The sequence below is a fragment of the Planococcus citri genome, chromosome 2 (genome assembly GCF_950023065.1).
Source record: "Planococcus citri chromosome 2, ihPlaCitr1.1, whole genome shotgun sequence".
NCBI lineage: Eukaryota > Metazoa > Arthropoda > Insecta > Hemiptera > Pseudococcidae > Planococcus > Planococcus citri.
Window position 1 is genome coordinate 496,424 of NC_088678.1, and position 9,594 is coordinate 506,017.

Genomic DNA, 9,594 nt, shown 5'->3' on the forward strand with positions numbered 1-9,594 from the left:
TATACCGTACATTCTAGCTAAGTACCTACATAGTACGTACGTATTTTACATAGTACTCGTAAGTAAGTTGCTATTACGTTACGTACTGTACGAGTATAAAATGTAATACGCGCGTGTACGCACCCTGCGAATCACAGCTGCCTACAGCCAATACAGCCCATACAGCCCGTGAATACGAGTAGGTATAACAACGTTATAGAGTCGTTTAGGTTAATTTTTTACTGGTAATCGCCTAATCGGATAACAGCGACAATATTGCTAACCTAAGCGGTAAGCGCACGAGTAACCCTACCAATCCTACCATATTCGTACTATATCGTACTATTAATGAGCTAACCACGAATGCCGAATGCCACCAACAACGGTACACGCTACGTCGCGTCGCGTCGCGTCTACGATGTAGTTGTTTATCCGCATTATGGTATCGAAATAAGCTTCTGCTCTCTTTCTTCCTCCAAGTCGTAAGTAAAGAGTACAAATACCTACTTAAAATTTATCAGTAGATACGAGAAAGATTATACGAGTATGTCAACAGGTTGCATTCTTCACGAGAAACAAATCAGAAACGAGAAACGAATAACACGCACCCAGATATGTGGAAGCTCGCAGCGAGTTTTCAATTTTCTCCAGGAACGGGAAATAAACTAGAGGGGGCGAATCACCCCCTCCCACCTGTAGTCGAATTTTGAAAAAGTCGACAATTTTTGATAAAGCTGACAAATTTTAAAGATTTTCTGCAACTCGAAATGCGTAGGTATTTTTAAAAGCTTTTACCCTCGCTTCGCTTCGGCTACATATGTAGATACCTACGTGTATGTAAGTACCTTTTTCTTTTTCTGAATTTCTGCGCGTGGAAAATCCGCGAGAAATTCGCTTCTTGTAAAAAAAAATAAATATGATAATTTAGGTACTTCTCGAATACTATGAATTTTTGAAAACTCGGGCGTCGAGCCCTCGCTTCGCTCAGGCATGTTGGGTAATTTTTCGTTTTCAAAATCATCAACTTTCTAAAACTATTATATACTCGTAACTCGTACAAACATACGTACGTACCTAGGTATTCGCATTCGAAAAATATTTAAATCAAAAAATCAACGTGATTTACTTCTCGAAACTCAAATTTTCGGAAATAATTTTTTCTCAATTTTATCAAAGTTGACGGTAATTTTACCGTGTTTCGGCGATGCGCAGTGATTTTAGTGCTTTATATAGGCTAAGTACACGTTGTCGAGTAATTTTACTCGTCGTAACATGTTTTACGCAATTTTCGCTATGTACGCATTTTGACAAATTTTACTGAAATATACCTAGGTACTCGTGTTATCGCTTTTCGAGTAATTTTCATCGACTTTCGTGTAATTTTAAAAGTTCTTCAATAGGTACTAGGTGTAGGTATAATCTTACGTACCTACTTAATTCTGACACATGTCGGCACTCGCTGATTTCCTCTTTCTCTCACTCTCTCTACCAAGGTGAATTCTATTATCGAAAATATACGTAAAATACGTAGTGTGACGCGTAGACGATGGTATTTTTTTTTTCAAAAGCGGATGCTTCCGACGCGACGAATATATGTCTCGTGCTGTGATCCCAGCTGATGTCTCAACTACATAGCAAAGCCAAAAAATTCTTTGGAAGGCGTTTTTTTTCCATCCGATTGTTTCTTTTTTCTTTTTTAGTTTTTTTTTTTAGCAGTAGTAGGGGTGCACATACGAGTAATATACTCCTGCTTTCCGAAGACATACTCGTAGTGACTGCCTGATTGATTTTCAACGATTGGCGATGATGGATGAAATTTCGTCAACCTAACAGTAAGGTTACTCGTACTCTTACCGGATGTTGTCCTTTCTTAGATGAAATACGTAGGTAACGACGACGTACCTACCTAGCTATATGTATAGCGAAAATGTGTGGTCGCCTCGTCGCGTCGTGTCGATTCGAGGTAGCCAGTGTTAGCCACATGCATAATGTAAGTAAGTACCTACTCTACGAGTACCTAAGTATCATTATTTGTACGCCACGCCACGCCGCGCCGATCAAAGGCTTATCGAGTAGAGTAGAGTAGATTGGATTGGACATAACTTATGCAATAAGATATCCAATATCCACGAGCCATGCATTATGAAAATACTGTACGAGTATCGCCATATCACCAATTACCAAACCAGCAACACAACTGGACAAAGTATACGAGTAGGTAGTAGGTAGTAGGTACAGCGTGCAGCGGGCAGCGGGCACTGGCTTTCGATAAACTAGCGACAACGACAACGACGACGCGACGTTCCATAAACACGAATGGAATAGAAATACCTATTAATTTTGACTGCGTGAATAAAAGCTGTAACACGTTTTACAGCAATAACAACCCGTACTCGGCTCTCAGGCTCGGGGTCAGTTTTTAATACGCCGCGTCATCTTATTACTTAGGTACCTCTACCTACCTACCTACCTACCTACCTACCTCCATACCTACCTGCGCGTAGATTATAGCAACTCGTAGTTATATTCGTACTCGTTTACTCGTAATGCGGCCCTAAATAAGTAAATAAGGCGTTAAATACCTACCTGGCTATCTACATTGTAGATACTTTTACGTTTAGTACATAGCCTATAGGTAAAGCAGTTGGATCGGCGCGGCGTGGCGTGGCACAGCACGATGGCCGGGTACAAGTACGAGTAACTACATTTAAAGTTGTTTTTTTCATCTCTTTTTCTCGCCTTTTGCTTATTAAATGTAAATTGTAAACCTACCACGAAGGTACGAAGTTGCGTGAAATAAAATTGAGCGTTTTTGGAAAATACTCGTATACGAGTAATTTTACCTACGCGCGTCAAGTTAAAAAAAAGTTTTCGGGCGAAATACTCGTATATATATATACGTACCTACAACTACATAATTTTAATTACCTACCTACCCACCTACTTATACTCGTTAGGTACTCGAGTACCAAGTTTCGTAGACATACTGAAACTGATATAAGTAGGTGGATATGTCGAAAGTGTACGATTACAGTGTACGAGTAAAGCTGCGGGCCAAATTTTGATCCGCATCTAGGTACGAGTAGATGTGTAGATATACGAGTACGTAGGTACCTAAACGAATTAAAAATACCATTTGACAAGTTTTTATCAAAATTAAGATCACCGTACCTACCGAGAAATATTGCCCCAGTTTCAAAAATTACTCGTATATACTTACTCGTTATAGGTGCCTGCCTATTTCGATGTTACGACATCGCGTCGGTAAAACATGCTCTTTCGAATTGTCTTTATCCGGTTCGAAAATACGTATGCGGTATAGGTATAAATATGCACCTTTCTCAAAGTGGTGGATCCGACATTACGCAGGTACCTACTACCTACGCAAACGTGTACTGCCGTCTGCCCCTGACGGTTGCGAGCTTTAAACTCAAAACCTCGACTTGATATGTAATAAGCGACGTGATTTTAATTATAATGGCCAGAAACGGGTTCGAAAAATTTGATGTTGATCGATGTTTGCCAAAAGTGACGGCGGTGATGAGCCCACGACTGATTAGAGTTTGACAATCGGGAAAACGCGGGTTTTGTTCGACAAATTCATTCTGATTTGCTGATGAAAAAGACGTGTTGGTACGCGAGTAGTTTGTACGTTGGCATTTGGCGACTTGATGACGAATTACTCGTACGAGTATCATCAACTCGCCAAATGTCAAGACGACAGACGTATCTAAATCTGAATAGCAATACGAGTAGTGGGTGGGTGGGTGGGTGGGTAGGTAGGTACTTGGTTCGTCTCGCTACGATGTAACATGACTCCCGAGTTACCCTACCCTACGTACCCCACGCGGTTGTCACAATCGATAATCGGCCCAACAACGCGAATAAAGAAAAACATACTCGTACTCGCACATTTACTCGTAGGTCTACATATCTCTATTGTAGGTCTAGCTACGAGTATGACTCGTCGTAATACGAGTATTTCACTGGGAACTTTACTACGAGTCGGTAAGGGTAATACTCGTAGATTCCAAAATACATTGGTAGATAGATTACCTATTACCTAGTAAGGACATAAACAAGACGTGCATTCGTAAAGCAGATATTTTAATGCAAATAGATAATGCGCACAACTATTATGTACATTTTATAGGCACATTAGCATACCGAATAAAGATTATAGCGCCCCCGCCCCCCCCCCCGGTATACCTACATACGAATTGGAATTACGAATGCAGATACAGAACCTATGTATATCGTATACCTACGTAAGAAAAACATCGTCTCTAAATTACGTATCTACGAGTACTTCTAACTACGAGTACACTATCGTCATCACCGCACTCGTCGGTCGTCGCTTTTATTCACACACCCTTTCGTATTCGTTTACGCCTGTACGTACGCGTAGTTACTCTAGACTGTAAGTAAGTACCTAAGTACCTACGTAAGTAGGCAGGGTGTATTTTATAAGTTAAAATTTCGAAATATTATGTAGATATGCTCTCGTTGAGCGATATCAACAACGACGGCGGATGCCCTGCCTAGATACTCGTATACTCGTAGTCGTAGTCGTAGTCGTAGTCGTAATAAATGTCGAAAGACGTGCCATTGGAATAGGTACGAGTAGCATAACCCATAACGTGTAACGCGTAACGCATAACGAAAAATGTAGGTACTCGTACAAATTACATACATATTCCGTGCTCGTCCAATTCGCAATCGCAACCATTTCATCGACAATTTAAAGTCAAATTCGCGCGAATTAATATCGAATCTGAACGTTAATAGCCGTAAAAATGAACTTCGATTTCGCATTATCAACGCCGCGTCGTCTACGTCCTTCGTTTCGGCCAGTTGAATATCAATTTCGTTTTTTCACTTTGACATTAAGCACGTAGGTACCTACGTACTAAAAATTTTCTTCTACTTAAGCGTACCGTATCGCTGCTGCTGCTGCTGCGTCTTCTTCTTCTTCTTCTTCTTCTTCTTCTTCTTCTTCTTTTTCATTTACGTCGCTGTTGCTGTCGTCGTCGTCGTCGTCGTCATCATTGTCGTTCTTCTTCTTCTTCTTTTTCTTGTTGTTGTTATTATCGTAACAAAAACTACCTACTACCTCACCGACAGCCATCTGCCTTCTTTGCTAACCTACTCGTACTCGTACCTATCTACGAGTACGTATTCGCCCACGTAACTACGAGTAGATTTTTTAAAAGTGCTTTTCTTTTCATTTCGCAACGAAAAGCGAGTGTCAACGTGATGCGTAACGTAGCATACTCGTATTCTACATTTCGTATCTTGCATACGTCTTCCTCAACTTTACATCCTTCCTCACTAAATTTCCTGTATTTCTTTTGACGCGGACGTTTCCATTGCAGGGTTTTTGCTGTTCGACCTCGTACTCGTACTCGTACTCGTAATGCGCTGATAACGCGCGAAATGACTCGTGTACAGCTGTACACACGTTCAGAGTGAATTGCCACTTCATAAGCGATCAAACATCATGATCATTATCAACAACCTGATCCCTAGTTGGTTGGTTGTTTGGTTGGTTGGTAGGTAGGTAGGGTAATTGTCCTAAATTCAGACGAAAATAGGGTGTTTGGTAAGTGCACGTTGTACGCTGTGTTTGCCCAAAGGCTAAAAGTCGACAAGAATTATGACTACGCGAGAGGTGTAGGTACTCGTACGTTGGTCTGTCGAATCGAAGATTGATGCGACATACTTAAGTACTTAGGTAGGTCCAGGTACGAGTATATACAGCGATAGCGAAAACACCCCAATCACGAGGCCAACGTCCGCCAAATCGCATCGGCATCGCGTACCTATACGAGTTACGAGTTACGAGTAGTCGAGTACGAACGAAAAGATTGCTCCTACGCGATAAACGAGATAACGTACGCCGTACGCCGTACGCCGTACGCGTGTCGCGTACGGTTCGCATTCGCAAACCGTTTGACACAACCATATTCATTCGCAATTCGGCAATTCGGCAATTCGCATTCGACGAAGGAAGAGTGAAAATTTTTCAGTTACTTTTTTCGAATTACGCTACTCGTATCGACAAAATTTTACCCGTAAAAGCATGCAGTTCCCCTTAGTAACGAAAGTTTGATGTTTGTTTTTCTCGCTCGGAATCGTTTAAAATCAATCGTAGGCTCGTACTCCTATATAGCAGCAGGATGAGATTTCACAAAGTGCAGACAAGTTGCAAGGCGCTCCAACGTGCCTTCAACAAATGGATAACGATAACGATTTACCTTTTGGGCAAGTTGCAAGAAACCTAAGCTTTCAACAACACACTCAGACTCACGTTTGCCAAAAACTACCTCGTCCTCGTCGTGTCCTACGCGTAAAATCGACGACAATGAAACCAGTGGTTGAGCGACGATCTATGTGGTATATACTCGTACTGTCTTGGACTTACCGAGTAGGTAGTCGAGGAGTTGCATATACTACGGTGACTTGCGAGATGAATTACTCGTAGTTAGATTGTCTGTTTTTTGGTGGCAAAGAAAAACAACTACTTATTGCCATTTCTTAAACTGCTCAGTGCTCATCTACTTATACACACGTAGGACGTTGGTATACGAAGAATAAAGAACGGAACGGAAAATGAGGCAATTACAGTTAGGTACTACCTACCTATAGTTCTACTCGGCTACTCACATACTTGGCTAGCTGTACCGTACGGGTATGGTATGGTGTATGGTTTATGGTGTATGGTACTTACTACTTGGCAAGAAGTATACGTAGACGTAGGTACTTACGAGCTATTCGAGTAGTTTGTTCATTTTGGCAGAATTAAGGCATCGGCAACCGCCACGAGAACGAGAGTACCATACTACATATAATCAGCCGATGCGGATGCGAATGCGAATGCGAATGCGAATACGAAAATGAAAACGACAAGACGTACACTGTACACTGTACACTGTATATAGCACAACAAAAAAATAGCGGAGAGCTTGGAGCAGCGGCGCGAAGCGACGGTGACGCAACGCAACGCAACGCGACGCGATAAATTTTAGTCGGCGATCGCGATGGCGATGTCTCGTGTGAGTTACCAACGTTGGGAACTGAAAACAGCTTTTGTTCGCGAGTCTTCAAATTGCGGCGGTAAAAATTTCATTCGTACATTTTACGGTAGAAAGCGCTGCACCGCGCCGCCGTCACTATATTATGTATAAGGTATAGGGTGTAGGGTATAGGGTATAGGGCTAGCTCGGTCGTCGTCGTCGTCGTCGTTGTACGAGTAATATTATTTTTGTTACGTACGGTACCTACAGTAATACCTACGTATGTAAGACCGTACTTATTATTATCAACTCGTACCATACCGTAGATACGAGTAGATACGAGTAGATAGATACCTAATTGGACACTCGACCACCGAACGTGATTTATTTTTTTTTAAGGGCCATCGTAAGAGTACTTTTGAGACGAGCATTCACGGTGCAAGCCCGAATGTTGGGGGAAAAACGCGTTAGCGGAAGGCATTAATTCCGATTCCGTTGTAAAATACAATCGCGGATCAAATTTCAAATAATCCTAGCACGAGCTCGTTACCTCTTCAAAATATGACGTTTGAAACTTTTACGATGTTACGAGTACCTATTTTTGTATTTTGTAATAAATTTGCGCAATCGAAAAACGTGTTCGAATCGAGTAAAAAAAACACACACACACACACACACACACACTTCAAAATCACTAAAAATTAGCAAAAAGTTTCAAGTTTTCAGAGTCAAATGGCTGAATTTGAATCTTCCATCTACGTACGAGTATTACATATGTATTTCTTTGTAAAACCCGCCAACAGATTTGCTTCCAAGTTGAACCAGTCGTTAGATATAGGTAAAGGCGTGCGCCTTCAAAAAGAAATCGCGCAGAAAAATACTCGCGGCTGTCGAAAGAATTGCATACTCAGTTTGCCGTAAATACGCGATACGCGCGCGCTGCTGTACGACTGTACGAGTATTTACGGCAAACCGAGTATGCAATTTTATTAACACCGTCGAATTGTCTTCAACTCGTAAACCACCTCCATAACGTAATCACCGCGCCGCGCCGCGCCGTACGTTTTCCATAATCGCTCTGATACGTATTTTCTGCGAGTTCCCTTCGATTGGTTCGTTCAATCGTTGGAATTTCCGATCCAACTCTGAACGCTGAGGAAGGGGCAGCCTCGTGATTTTCACACATTTACGATACGATTCTTTGCCAAGGCCCACATCTCTAGACCGACTGAACTTGAAACAAATCTGTTTACGACTGTTTATAACCAGCGATGGAAGGCTTTAAAATTAGCGTATGAAATTTGAAAAATTATAAACGTAGTCGAACTTTGCTAGATAAGAACAGACGTTGAAAGCTGCTAAGAAATATATTTTCAAAATGAGATCTAAACACTTCTTTAGGCACAAGCCCGTCTCCGGTATAGTTGATCAAAATAAAAGCGCAGAGAATTCGCAGAAAACGATGATTTTTTTTACAAAAAGTTGCATTTTCAATTATGTAAGCCAAAACCAAAACATCGAAATTTTTCGAATCAAGTACACAGAAATTTCATCACTCTTTGGTCATTTTTATCGATTTCGCGTTTTTATGTAATTTTATGACGTCTTTTTAAACACATTTTTGGTCATTATCTCCAAATTTTGCTGGAATTGCATCGCTTTTTGGTAGTTTTCAGCGTTTTTTAATGCTTTAGGTATAGGTAATTACTATGTTTTTTTTTTTGTAATTTTTTGTAATTTTTTCTAGCCGTTTTGATCGCATTTCAACGTGTACCTATTTAATTTTATTTTTTTTGCACTTTCTGTCAAAAGTTGACTCGAGTTTCATAAATTTACGGTTACATATTTGCAGTGTTTTTACTCTCGATTAACTCGGATTTATTAGACAAAGTTCCAAAAATGCTTTACGGCTTCGTGGAATTTCTGCTGAATTTTGTAAAATTTCATCATAATTTATCATCGATTCGCAGTTGTTTTATAATTATGATTTCGTTGTAGGTATTTTTATATAAACCGAGCATAATAGGTACGTGTGCCTATTTCAACACCAGTATATAGTCATAGGTACGTTAATTTTGTTTTCAAAATGAAATTTCGCTTTTAAAAAATGTTAAATTATTCACGATGGTATGGTATAAATGTACAATTGGAGGTGTGAAGTGAAAGAGATTTGGTTGAAAATTAGGGTAACTCGTTAAACACTCCAGAGATTTGCGGCTGTGCCGGTTTTTTCCCTAAAAACTTTGCGATTCGAAGTTATTTCGTTAGCGTAGGCGTAGGCAAAGGCACATGCTCGATGGTCTCGACAATCGGCGGCGCGGCGACACCACCACCGGCCGACCATTCCCACTTCACAGTACCTCTACCTATGCATAGGTATTGCCTATGGAACAGCCCATCAGTCGTCGTCGAATACAAAAATATCATCGATGACAAATTTTGACTACCATTGACCACCTCCTACCACCCACCATCCACTTTTTTCAGCACATTGACGACGAGTATCACGTAGGTAGCGTATTATTTTTTTATTCAGTTGTCCGCATCTATACCTAGGTAAATTCTAAGAAAAAAGTCAATTCGTAACCCCGCATACGAT

General features: G+C 40.8%; 1 protein-coding gene across 2 annotated transcripts in view; it reads right to left on the reverse strand.

The window, feature by feature from the left end:
- The window catches only part of pHCl-1 (pH-sensitive chloride channel 1), a 46,904-nt gene extending 39,832 nt beyond the window's left edge, over nt 1–7,072 (reverse strand). For both annotated transcript variants that reach the window (XM_065347631.1, XM_065347627.1), the window contains exon 1: nt 6,747–7,072. The gene's annotated coding sequence lies outside the window, so the exon portion shown is untranslated. The remainder of the gene's footprint in view (nt 1–6,746) is intronic.
- Nucleotides 7,073–9,594: the final 2,522 nt, after the last annotated feature.